This window comes from Mesocricetus auratus, unplaced genomic scaffold (genome assembly GCF_017639785.1).
Source record: "Mesocricetus auratus isolate SY011 unplaced genomic scaffold, BCM_Maur_2.0 Super-Scaffold_100025, whole genome shotgun sequence".
Taxonomy (NCBI): domain Eukaryota; kingdom Metazoa; phylum Chordata; class Mammalia; order Rodentia; family Cricetidae; genus Mesocricetus; species Mesocricetus auratus.
The window spans coordinates 22949820-22963617 of record NW_024429206.1 but is presented as its reverse complement, the minus strand read 5'-3'; the positions used below and the strand labels follow the sequence as shown (position 1 = coordinate 22963617).

Sequence of the window (13798 nt, the reverse complement as noted above, 5' to 3'; positions counted from 1 at the left end):
GTGTGTGTAGTAGAATAGAGGAGTACTTCCCCTGTCCTGGAACACAGCTGGTATGGGCCTGAGTTTTTTGCTTTTTGCTTGGAGACTCCAAGATGAAAAGAATTAGGCTAAGCCTAAACATTTTTCTCTTGTTAGAGTGTCCATTTCCCCCCTTCTCGGGATTTCAATCATTTCAATCATTCCTTTTCCCATCCCGGTCCCAGGAGCCAGGAATAAGCCCATGTGGTCTTCCCATTGATGTAAATAACCGTTGACTTTATTGAACCCATCTGCTTGGACTGGTGGTTGAAATCATAGCTCTAGAGTGTTTTCCACCAAGTGCCCCGAGGGCATTGGGGAAGCTGAGCTCCTGCCTTCCTTGAGAACATTTGTTCAATTTCTTCAAAGGAGCTCTCAGTACAGAAGCCCTGTGTTCATTTTTCTAGTATCCTCAGGGGTGGGATGTCTAGCCATTTTCTCCACATTAACAATCACTTTCTCTCATTTATTTTCTTTGTTGCCCCTAAAGCTTTTTTCCTGTCTCCTAGTCCCACAGACTGCCTGACTCAGTCACTCTGTCTGGGATCTCTGAGTTGAAGACCGATAGCCAACTTGGAGCGATGGTCCATGGCATCCAACAACCCAGAGTCAGCTCCTGTGCAGTGATGGTACCATGCTTTCATACCTGTACTGGGGGTCTAGTCCCATGTAATCACAGGGTCCTAGCTTCATCATGCTACTGTGATAAAATATCTTGATCCACAGAGTTTGTTTTAGCCCACAATACCTGGTTACAGACGACCGCTACAGGAAAGTCATGGTGGTAGTACCTTGAGACAGGTGGTCACATCACACCTACAGTCAACAACAGAGAGAAATAAATATATTCATGCCCTTGCCTACCTGCTTGCTTGTGATCAGCCCAGTTTTTCCATGCTTACACAGTTCAGTGTCTCCTGCCTATGGAACACCACAGTAGGCTGGGTCTTCCCACATGGATTAATTTAATTAAAAAAAAATCCTCCTACAGGCATGTTCACATGGACCTCATTAAGAATCTCTTCCAAGACAATTCTTGGTTGTGTCATGTTGATGATTAAAGCTAACCATCCAGGTCTGGGGAGGTGGCTCAACAGTTAAGAATGAATTCTGTCTTTTGCAGAGAACCTGAGTTTGGTTCCCAGTATCCACATCAGGCAGCTTTACAAACACTTGCATCTACAGCTAGCAGAGAACCCAGCACCCTCATCTATCCCCTGCAGGTACCTATACACACCACACACACACACACACACACACACACACACACACACACACACACACACACACCACTGTTTTTAATCTTTAAAAAAGCAACTAAGTATCACACACAACAGCGCTGTAAACTAAATGCTCGGGGCACTTGTCATGCATCACATCTTGCCTGGGCAGGTGTGTCCAAGGATAGCTATGCATGAGATCCAGCACATCTACAGATGAAAACATCATGTCACAACAAAAGAGTGGACTTTCTTGAGTCTATCTGCCTGTGTGGGGTTATTTAATCTGCATGCATGCATGCTTGCTTGCTTGCTTGCTTGGTTTGGATTTGGAGAACAGAATCTTTATGCAGCCCCAAGCTAGCCCTAAATTCCTTATCCTCTGCTTCAGTTTCACAGGGGCAGGAGTGTGGTACCACACCTAGCATCGCAAGTATTAATTTTTTTTCACCTTCAAGACAACCCAGGGAAACTGAGGTACAAACAATTATGAATTAATTTTCCCAAGACCATGTAGCTAGCAGAAAACAGGAATAGAACTTCAATTCTAGAGTATTCTAGCTTTAGGGTTACTTTTTAATTAATTTTTGTTTCTTTATTTGTTGTTCTATGGTCTGCTGTATCTTAGTCTGACCACAACCTCACCATTTAGCTGGGATCTCCTGATCTTCCTGCCTCCACCTCCCAAGCTCTAGAATTAGAGTCATGAGTCACCACATGCAGCCTTGGAATTTAACTATTTTTTCATGGCTTGGAGGCATATTCCTCTCTGTATCTAGAAGCACCAGAGGGTCAAAACTCTTGTCTTATTATGTAGTTGATTCTTTTTTAAATTTTCTGGTTAAATCCTTATTTTCTAAGCCTTCTTTTACTTGCTGGCTTTAGTTTTTCCCCTTCTCTAATTTCCTGCATTTTTTTTATATAGTTCTGTTCTCTTTATGTTCTGTCACTATTTCTTCTTAATTGAAATACTCCTTCCTGGAAAGAGGATGGTTAGAAGTCAGGAAGTAAAACTAAAAGACCCAAGAAGTAAAGGAAAAATGGCAAGGTTTGGGAAATACAGCTGGAAAGGTTTAGGAAACCAGGGAAATAAACAAGGCTCAGGAAGTTTCTGAAGCTAAGCCCCTACCCAAGGTGATACAAACAGTTACATAAGTACTAGGGAGAGGAGTTTTTCCTGCCTGTCGGAGTGCCTTCGAGTCACGCAGGAAGCTCGGGGGGAGGCAACTTTTGTGAATTATCATCAATTGTAGGACGGGCTTTTCAACGGTGCAGATGCCTTTGAGTCACTCATGCTCTTGTAAGTAAACATTCATCCATTGTCCCATAAGCACCTCCAATAAACTCACTTGTTCACTAAGCTAGACTTAGGTGAAATAATATCTTTGTCCCACGAATAACGGCCTACTAGAGGGTAAACAGTCACACAAGCTCTTCTCTGTGATCCTTTATGTTGTATTGTGTTGGTCATTTGGTTTTAATTTTTTAAATTTAGTTTTAATTAGGTATATGGGGGTGTTGTGTGTATGGGTATATGGGGGGGGGATAGTGAAGAATGTGTGTGTATGTGTGTGTGTGTACCCACAGAGACCAGAATAGGACAACAGATTCCCTGGAGCTGGAGCTGGAGTTACAGGCAATTGTGAACCATCTGACATGAGTACAGGAAACCAAACTCAGGGCTTCTGCAAGAGCTGCAACTGATCTTAACGACTGCGCTGTCTCTTTGGCTACTGCTTGATCCTTGAGCCGGCAGCCTCCTGCTTGTTCTGCTTCCTCTGTTGCTGTCTCTTCAGTCAGAAGCGATGAGGCAGGTAAGCATAGGAGACAGTTTAGTACCCTGGGGCCCTGCTTGGTTTTGGGTTACACACATGACCCTCTTATAATAATGCACTACGTGGTCTAGTTCCTTCACCTGCACATACTAAATACACACACCCGACACCAGACGGTGCACCATGCAACCCCAGAAACCCCTCAATTCCCCACATGCCTTGGGCTACGTGAACTCTTATCTCTGAACAACAGATAAGTGGAAAGAAACTGTGGAATATATATACAGTGGAATATTATTCAGCCTGTCAAGAAAAATCAGATTGTGAGATTTGCAGGAAAATGGATGGATCTGGAAAGTACAGTATTAAGTGTAGTGACCCAACTCAGAAAGACAGAAGCTTTGTGTTCATTCTCATATGCAAGCCCTAGTCTATAACACGCACATGTATACACGGAAACCCCTGTGAGTGGGGGTAACATCTAAGCATCTGAAAAAGAGCCTGTTTTAGTTAGGGTTTCTATTGTTGCAACAAAATAACATGACCAAAAGGCAAGCTGGGGAGGAAAGGGTTTTTTTGGCTTAAACTTCAGCATTGTTGTTCATCACTGAAGGAAGTCAGGACAGGAACTCAGACTGGGCAGGATCCCGGAGACAGGAGCCATTGCAGAGGCCACAAAGGGGAGCTGCTTACTGGCTTGTTTCCCATGACTTGCTCAGCCTGCTTTCTTATAGAACTAGGAGCAGCAGCCCAAGGATAGCACCACCCACCATGGGCTCTCCCGCATCAATCACTAAATGAGAAAATGCCTCACAGCTGGATCTCAAGAAGTCATCCTCTGATGACTCTACAGCTTGTGTCAAGTTGACACACAAAACCACCCTGCACAGAGTCCAAGAGAGGGCAATATTTGTAGGGAAAAGGGACCAGCCAAAGAAACACACCCTGAGCAGAGCCAAAGAAACACACTTTGGTCCTGCAACCAGAACCAAAGAAAGCACCCTGACTCTGAAACCAGTGCCAAAAGAACACACTTTGTCCCTGGAATCAGAGCCAGTGAAAGAAATGCACCCTGGCCCTAAAATTGGAGCCAAAAGGCTAAAAAGGACCAGAGAAAGAAACATTTGGCCCTGAAGCCAGAGCCAAATCTGACCCTAACCCTATGCAGAAAACTAATGAATCCTTGAGCAGGAGCTCTAGCCAACCTGAGGTTAGCATTGAAATCTGACCAATCCCCGCCCTGGAAGCCCTATATAAACCCTGTGTCTGTTCAGCTTGTGGCTGTTCGTACTACCCGGCTGTCCTCTGCCACTCTCCTGGATTCTTCCCTCCCAATAAACCCCTTGGATGAGCTTTGGGTGAAGACGTTTTGCGGTGGAGCAGAGGCATCCCTGGGCAGAACAGAGCGAGTAGGGCTGTAACACTTCTGCTGCAGAAACCTTCCCCTGGCAGAGCGGAGTTGTTAAACTCTGCTCTCCACTCTCCTGGGAGCAGAGCTGAAGCAACTTCGCCCGAGGAAACCTTCTCCTGCTGGAGCAAAACTGCTACACTGGGCAAACATCCCCAGCTGGAAGATCCTCCCCTGCCAGAGCAGAGCCGAAACACTGCGGAAGCCTTTTCCTGAGGCAGGGCTGTAAGCTGCTCTGCTTACTTGAGGCCTTTGGCAGTCCTTGGCTCCCGAGCTCCAGGATACCTTTCCATCTGAGCTGTGTAACACTCAGTATTCTGTGACTCCCGAGTGCCAGAATACCTGACCCATCCCGATCCGACCAAAATGTCTACAATATTGGGTGACAAGGAAGGATGGAGAGTGGATAAAAGGACACAGGGTACACGGAAGAGGAAAAGAATCTGGGGTACCACAAGGGTGTAGCGGGGGAAGCAGGGCATGAGCGAGACAGAGAAAGGAGAGCCACACAAACGTACTTTGAAAGTGTCATGATGGTGTCTAACGCATGATATGCGGATTTTAAAAATTTAAGTCATGTTTTACAAAGGGATTTCTACCCCCACCCTCCTCCAAGCCACCAGACGAGTCTATTCTCGCTTGTAAATTTTGGTGCTAACTTTCCCTATAGACGAGCCTTCAAATCCATCTTGCTTCTTGCCCCGCTCTGAAGCCCCTAACCACCACATCTCAGTGCCGCTTTCCACCTGCGGACCAACACGCAGTCTCCCGGAGTTGGCTATGGCTCCTTCCTCCATCTTCAGCAGGTGCTTCCCACGGTGCTGTTGCCAATGCCTAGATAATTAGCCTCTTCTCTCATCTTCCTTACTCTTTGACAGGACCCAGTAGCTGGTTCCACTGACCTCATGCGTCAGGCCAATGGCCTTGTGGCTCCCAAAAAGAACCACGGCGATATGACAGTAGGGTCCCTATACGAGTATTTGAGTTGAGGTTCCCTCTAATGCCTCAGATCATACAGAAGGCATGGATCCAGGACTCTATGTTGAACACAGTCTAGACGACTACGGTGGTAGTTTGAATGGGAAATGTCCTCAACAGCCTCATGCATTTGACCACTTGGTTCCTACCCAGCCAGTAGTGCTGTTTGAGGAGATTTGGGCCCCTTAGGAGGTGGAGCCTCGCTGCTGGCACAAGTACATAACTTGGGGAAGACTTTATGGGTTTAGAGCCTTACCTGACTTCCTAGTTTCTCTCCCTGTCTCTGTGTCCTGTGTACAGGGAACATGTGATCTCCCTGCTTCCTGTTCTTTCTGTCATGCCTTCCCTACCATTTTGAACTCTCCCCCTCTGAAACCATAAGTTAAAATAAACTATTCCTTCCTTAAATTACTTTTCATCCTGGTATTTTTCTCACAGCAACTGAAAGTAATTAATACATTGTATCCAATCTGGCCTTTCTGCCTCTGCTTATAAACAACAGATCTTGGTCAGATGCCACTGCCTACCTTTCTCAAAGTTTTGCTTTTTTTCCTGTATCCAGAACCCCAGAATTAACTGGAGTCTTAAGTTTATATCTCCCTCTCCCTCTCCTCTCTCCATCTCCCTTTCCCCTCTCCCTCTCCCTTCCCTCCTCTCTCTCTCTCTCTCTCTCTCTCTCTCTCTCTCTCTCTCTCTCTCTCTCTCTCTCTCTCTCTCTCTCCTTTCTGTTAATCAACATGTAGCATCACAGGGTCCAATAACCAGGGAACTGGGAAGCTGGTGGGCAATGGGGGAAGTAGAGAGTGGAAATGCAAGCCTGTTTCCACTCTTCAAAGCTCCAAGCCAGAAGTTAGAAGCTAAGCACATATGAGCTTAGGGTATAATACAAAACATATGTTTTCAGTTCTATCCTCACAAGAGAGAAGGCATGGGGGTAAAACAGAAGCTGCAGCTGGTAGTGGAGACTGGACTGCAAATCCAGGCCCTCCTCTTCCCCGGGTCCTGTTTAAAACTCTGGGAAAGGCTGCCTTTCCTGTTGAGGACTTTATAGAAACATCATTTGGACTTTTGCAGAGAATAAGGGACCTGGAGACTAACCAAGAAACTCACAGAGAGTCCAAGTACTAGATAGAAGACATGAGGCTGGATTGAAAACAATGAAATAGGAAAAAAATTAAACAAAGGTAAATGGGCTGGGGGAAGAATTAAGATCTGGGAGGAATCAAGGCTCCATCCTATGTTCCCAACTGCAGTGACTAAGAAGATGCCTTTCTTATGAGAACAGGCTGGGAAATACAGGACCCTGGAACTCCATTCCCTTGCTCTTCAGTAACCTCTGAGACCCTGTCAACTCTCCAGCCATATACTAGGGGAAGCCTAGTCCACAAGTGCCAAGGTTAGCCTGTGCTAGCAGGTCCATGCCAAGAACCACAAAGTTCCATTTTATTTCCGACACAGGACTTGGCAGGATTCCCTACATAGACAGAGACAAGCCCATCACTTCATCTCATGAGCTGCAGCCCAAACCCCTGCTGTTTGTGTCCTATTAGCAAGACCTCCTGGCTGACCATGCAGCAAATGTATCAGTTACTCCTCCCAGAGGCCCATGGATCAGGCAGCAGAGACCAGAATCCCAGTAGGCATAGACAGGTATTTTCATGGGAATCAAGCCCCCAAGACAATCCTGTTTATGCATAGGGGCCCTTATTGTTTTACATTTTTTAATTAAAGGCAGCTTTTTTTTAAAATTCTATCCAGCCCTTCAAAAAAAATCTATTGGGGGAACTGTAATTTTACTTCCAATCTCCCCATTTAATACTCCCCTAGTGCCCATAAAGAGCTCTGGAGTTTCGGTTCATGATTTGAATCTTTAGAGATAATTAGCTGGCAGAATGACTCCGAGAGGGAAGCAGGTATATATATTTTCACAACTTGGTGGGGAGTGGGTGGGAAAACCGTGGGAGAAGCATCCCCAGGCTGTCTTGGCTCATCTCCGTTCCAGCAACGTAAACATGCAATCCATTGAAAGACACATTCATTTTGGTTCTTTAATTGATGCTATAAAAAGTATATTTTCCTCCTCTCTGAAGCATCTTATTAAGAGGTCACTTGGCTTCAGCTGCCACCTCCGCCATCCTTAGTCATGTTACTTAGCGCGCTCCCTGACACCTAGGCCAGTAGTCTGAACAGCTCAGCCTCGGTTTCCCTCCTAAGCATGAGCAGATTGGCTCACATCCTTCCTCTCATGCCTTTCTGTCTTCATTTCCTCCTCCCTCCGCTCCTCAGTGTTCTCTCCCTCCCCCTCTTCTCCTTTCCCCCATTTCTTTTCCTTTCAACATCAGTTATCATCACCGAAATCTGGCTGCCTTCTAGCGGGTCACAAGCTCTGTGTTAAGAGGTGCACTCAACAAATGCCTTGTAACAACCTTGGGGAAAACTAACTTCTACACACATGCAGACATCTGTGCACTCACCCATATCCCCCTCACACCCTTTGACGTCTAAAGAACTGTAAGCTTCTAGAAGCTACAAGGTCGATTCAGATTGTGTCTTCATCCCTCTAATCCCCCTTTGTGCATATGCACAGGCACAAATGTGTGTGTTAAATAATTTAGTGAATGGGCAGGTTAGTTTATAGAAAGAAGGATCTCATAACATGGGCAGGAGAATGGACCCAGAGCTCGCACAGAATCTGTCCCTCCAAACTGTATATGATGTTAAAACCTGATTCCCAACATGTTATTTGGAAGTAGAACCTTTGGAAGGTGATTTGGTTATAAGACCATAGCTATACGAAAAGAACCCTTTAAAAGTCACTCCAGCTGAGCATTGGTGACGAACGCTTTTAATCTCTGTGAGTTTGAAGCCAACCTAGTCTGCAGAGCGAGTTCCAGGACAGGCTCCAAAGCAATACAGAGAAACCCTGTACAAAAAAAAGTCACTCCACAGAGCTCCTTCATCCCTTCCACCAATTAAGGATGTGGTGAGACAATTCAATTCCCAATCTGGTGGCACTTTGAACTTGAACTTCAAGCTTTTGGAACTGTGGGAAGTAAATTTCTGTATTGATTGGCTATCCAGTTGATAGCATTGTGAGCCATCCCAGGTGAACTTGAAGCTGAATTACTCTGTGGAGACTAGCTGCTGTGTGTCTCTGGGCCCATAAGCCTGGGCAGGAGGTCCCCGAATGCCCCAGTCCTCCTACATTGCCAACTCAGGACAGAATTAGGTGGGAAAGTCCTTCCACCGGCATTAAACATCTGGTCTTAACCAGGTATGGCAGCACACACCTTTAGTCCCAGCAGTCAAGAAACAGAGGTAAGCAGATCTTTAGGAGTTTGAGGCCAGCTGGCTCTACACGGTGAGTCCCTGGCCAGCCTGGACTACAAAGTGATACCTGCTCTCTCAAAAAAAAAATCTTGTACTAGTCTTTCATTGAGAGGATAGAAAGATGATTTGGTGGCTAAAACTGCTTGCTACTCTGGTGTGGGACCTGGCACTGATGTCAGGTGACTCATAACTGCCTACAACTCCAGCTCCACAGTATCAGATACCCTCTTCTGGCCTCCCCAGTATCCGCATACATGTGCACATACATACGCATATAGAGTACACCCAGACACATATAAATAAAATGAATCCTTAATATCTTCTTAATGGAGGCTTCCCCGAACCCTCTGTAGCTGGCTTCTCTTTCCATTTAATACACCCTTTCTTTGGCTTCAACAATGGTCCAGGAGCCCCTGACCCTGACTTAGAGATGCTTGGACCCTCCTACAACATCCCATTCTGAATCATTCCTCTTCACCAAAACAAAACTTTCAGAGCACACTGAAAAATGAAAACATGAGGCTTCCTTTCAAACATTTTCAAGAACAATGAAACACTTAAAACTCAGGTACAAGACCTTGTTAGACTCAACCAGTGTCTCTTGCTGGGCAGACCCTACATTCTCCCCTACTGAAGGGGTGTTCTGTCTTCAGAAGGCATTTTATCCATGGGATTAAGGAATAGTCCTGGGAAGACGGTGAAGATGCCATGAAAACGGGAGCTCCAGGTGCCTGGTCACATGGCATCCACAGACAGAAAGCTGGAGGAGATAAATCGCCCTGCTTAGTTGTCTTTCTTCTTTATATGCAAACCAGGATTCACAGTCCATATAATAAGACCACCCACATTTTAGTTGGCCTTTCCCTCTCAATTATGCTAATCTGTGTTCATCTCTCACAGACACGTCCAGATATGTGTCTCCAAGGATTTTAGATGGTCTCAAGTTGGCAATCAATAAAAAAAATTACATGGTTGATTTGAAATAGGATCTAACATGGCCTCTGCCTCTGGATGAAAATCTCCAAAAAAGCAAGGCCTCTCAGGGAGTGACTCATCACCCACTCTTTCCCACAATGGTCGCCAGCTTTCTGTGTAGAGATTTATATGCATTCTTTTCTCAGAGCATAGCATCTTGAGATAGACTTGACTTCATACTTGGGAGCAAGACCATTTCATCCTCTTGGCAAAAAAATGATGATGAGATCTTCAGAACTGCACCCTGTTCCTAAAATTGGGTCAGCTCCTTATTGGCAGGCATTGTCCCAGGCCTCAGGGACAAAATAAGTCAAATATAAAACAACTATTACCTTCCTTAAGTTCCAAACAAGCTTGGGGAATTAGAATTATTGGGGAGAAAAAGGCATCTTACAACCCTCCAACCAAAGTAATTTCAAGATGGCATCAATCATAGAGAAAACACTACTGTTACCCCAGGACAGCATTCATCTCTCCAACAGGATGGAATTCCAAATTCCACCAAAGAAAGCTTGTTAGAGAAAATTATAGAAGGTTCTGGGATTGGGGGTGTATGTTAAAATCATCCAGGGAATTATAAAAACTGAAACAAAACCAAAATTGAGCCCCAGGCAAGCCAGTGAAAAGTTTTGTTCCATAAGTTTTAAAGTGTTTATGTGGGAAATTTCTGGAATGTGAAATATATAGAGAGAAGCACCATAAATCTCCCAAAGCCCTCATGTACCTCATCCACTTCCAGGAATTAACAACACAGGACCAACGTCATTTCAAACTCTGCTTCTACTCATCTTCTACTCATATTTCCCTCAGGAGAAATAATTGTTTGAAGCAAAAACAAGATATCAGGTTTGACTAACTCAGAAATTGTCTCTAAAAGATAAACACTCATCCCTGGAGATTCTTCTCTGACACAACTATAGATCATATATATGGTCTGTAGACCAGGCTGGCTTTGAACTCATAGAGATCAGCCTACCTCTGCCTCCTGAGTGCTGGGATTAAAGGCATGGGCCACTGCAAGGCTTATTTATTGGTTTTTCTAGACAGTGTTTCTCTGGAAGCTGTCCTGGAACTCACCCTATAGATCAGACTGGCCTCAAACTCACAGAGATCCACCTGCCTCTGCCTCCTCGATGCTGGGATTAAAAGCATGTGCCACCACTGCATGACCTGATTATATATTTTTATTCACTCATTCATTTATACTGCCCTATCATGGCAATGGTGTGATATACTAGACCTCTGTCTAAACCAATCCAGGTATTTGCTCTTATAAATAAGCCTGTGATAAGGGACCTATTACTTTCCTTATTTCCAGGTGGGATGGTTGATACTGGTTTTCAACACCACAGAGTCCAGACTCACCAAGGAGAGAAGTCTCTGGATGTGTCTGGGGGGGGGGAGTTCTAGAGTAAGTTAATGGAGGTGGGAAGCACTTCCCAAATGTGGGCACCACCATCCGGGACTGAATAAAAAGGGGAAAATGACCCAAGCGCCAACATTCATCTTTCTCTCTGCTTCCTGACTCTCAATGCAAGGCGGCCAGCTGCCTCCCGCTCTGGCTGCCATGCTGTCTCCACCAAGGTAGGCAATATCCTCAAACCATGAAGCGCGATAAACCTTCCTCCCTTAATTGGCCTTTGTCAGGTGTCTTGTCACAGCAACAAGATAAGTAAGCAAAACATCAGGCCACAGTGGTGAATCTCAGCCGTTAATTTCATTACGTTGAAAGACACTTGGGAAATTTGTGAGGCACACCTAGGAGGGCGTTCCCAGAGGCAGTGGAATGGTTAGGGTCCTGGTCTAGTCAAGGAGTTAATCTTTTGATGTGTTGTTCATCATATAGGTGAGAGAAAAGAGGAGGCACAGCCTCATTGGCGGACGTAGAACATTGCGGGTCTGGTCTTGGAGCTGTATCTGTCTCTTGTCCTTTTCTCTTTCATTTTCTCTGCTCCAAGGCCAAAGAGCCTCCGCCACACAGCACTGCCAGCAGCAGCAGCTCAAGTGCCTGTCCCAAGCAACTGTCTGAAACCCTGAGCCAAAGTAAACACCTCCTCCCCTCAAGGTACACTTTGCCAACTGTCCGTTCACAGTATGTTGAAGAGTAAGGCGAACGCAGAGATTCCACAATAAAGCTAATGTGCAATTAAGGTTAAGATCTTTTCTGTGGCGGTGATGATGGTAGGGTGAGCATGGTAGGACGGCATGAATGAGCATGAGTGTGTATGTGTGGGCGCATGTGTGTGCCAGTTCATGTGTATGCATGTGTGTGCCTGTGTACAAGTATGACTTGTGTGGTTCTATGTGTGGCTCTGTGTGCGTGTGTGTGTGTGTGTGTGTGTGTGTGCGCGCGCAAATGTGTGGCTGTGTGTGTCTCTGTGTATATGTGTGTGTGCATGCAAATGTGTGGCTATGTGTGTGTCTCTGTGTATACGTGTGTGCCTGCGCGCACGTGTGTGTGTGTGTGTGTGTGTGTGGCTGCCAGTATATGAGCATGTATGTAGAAGCCAGAGGATAACCTCAGCTGTGGTTTCTTGGGCACTGTCTACCTTGTTTTATGAGACAAGGTCTCTCACTGGCCTGGAACCCACCAACTAGGCTGGTCTAGCTAAATGGCAATACCCAGGGATCCAAGTATCTGAGTCACCCCTATACAGAGACCACAAGAGTATACAATTATATCTAGTTGATTTTATTTGCCGATTTTTACATGGATTCTAGGGATAGAACTCAGGTCCTCATGCCTGTGTGGCTAACACTTTTCTGGCTAAACTGTGTCCCAGCCCAAGGTGGAAGACAAATTTTGATTAAGAAATCCAATTATTAAAAGACTAAATTGGAACCCCAGCTTTATCCTTAGCTTTTTCCTAATAAAATCTGAATATTAATTGTTTCTACCTTGGAGGTTGGAGACATGGCTCAGGAGTTAAGAGTGACTGTTCTTAAAAAGGACCTAAGCTGGGTTCCTAACACTATGTCAGGTGGCTCACAACTGCCTTCCACTCCGGCTCCAAGGGATGCAATGCCCTCTCCCGACCTCTGGGGGCACTCCCGTGCACATACCCACATGCACACATGCCCATACTTTAAAAAATAAATCAATATTCTAATAATACTTGCTAACTCATATGCTCATTGGTAGGGTTAAATGAGCTAGTACATGCTAGTGTTTAAACCACGTGTGGGCGCACTTTAGGAGGTGTGACTATTGTCCTCGTTATGACTCTCCAAACTTCTTATTTAGTTTCCTGTTTTATTTTCTCAGCTGTCCTTACTGCCTCGAGATGTTAGCCCAACAACAACAACAAAAATACATCATTATAGTGAAATTGTTTAAAGTAGCTATAAGTTCTGAGAATTCAGGTTGGAAAAAGATTTATTTTTTTAAGGAAGCAGAATTGAAACCTATTAAAATACATAGTGTCTCTTCTTATTTTCGTGTGCGTTTGTGTAGAATGTGTGCACACGTACCCATTTGCATGTATGGCACACATGCGTGGAAGTGCATGAACATGTATGCACATGTGTGTGGGGGCCTGTGGCTTGTGTTGGGAATCATCTTTGATTGTTTTTCCACCTTATTAATCGAGTCAGGGTGTCTTAGTCAAACCCAGAACTCCCTAATATGACTAATCTCTCTAGCTAGCTTACTCTGGGGCCCCACTGTCCATCTTCTGAGGCTGGAATCACAGTGGGCCACCATGCCCACCCAGCATTTTCATAGGCTCTGTGGCTCCAAACTCAGGTTCTCACACTGGCTCTCAGCAATCGCTTTAACCACTGAGTAGTCTCCCTCGCCCTAAAATAACATATTAAGACAATTTTGAAGCATGAAGGGTTAAGGGAAATAGGGGTGCTCCAGAAGAAAGTAAGGCATAAGGCATGCCTGACAGCATAGGTGTGGTTTCACTTGCTTACAGTGTGTGTGTGGGGGGGGAGTCATAGGATAACTTGGAAGGGTCAATTGTTCCTGTCATCACCTGGATCCTGAAGATCAAACTCAAGTTGTCAGGCCTGTCAGCAAGGGCCTTCACCCTCTGAGCCATTTCAACCCCAGTTTTATTGTTATCACCTTAGGAACAGATTGTCCCCTC

General features: G+C 45.2%; 1 long non-coding RNA gene across 3 annotated transcripts in view; it reads right to left on the bottom strand.

Moving 5' to 3' along the window:
• Positions 1 to 13798, bottom strand: part of LOC110342798 — a 90647-nt gene that overhangs the window by 691 nt on the left and 76158 nt on the right. For all 3 annotated transcript variants that reach the window (XR_005871060.1, XR_005871061.1, XR_005871064.1), the window contains one exon: positions 767 to 834. This is a non-coding gene — a long non-coding RNA (uncharacterized LOC110342798). The remainder of the gene's footprint in view (positions 1 to 766; positions 835 to 13798) is intronic.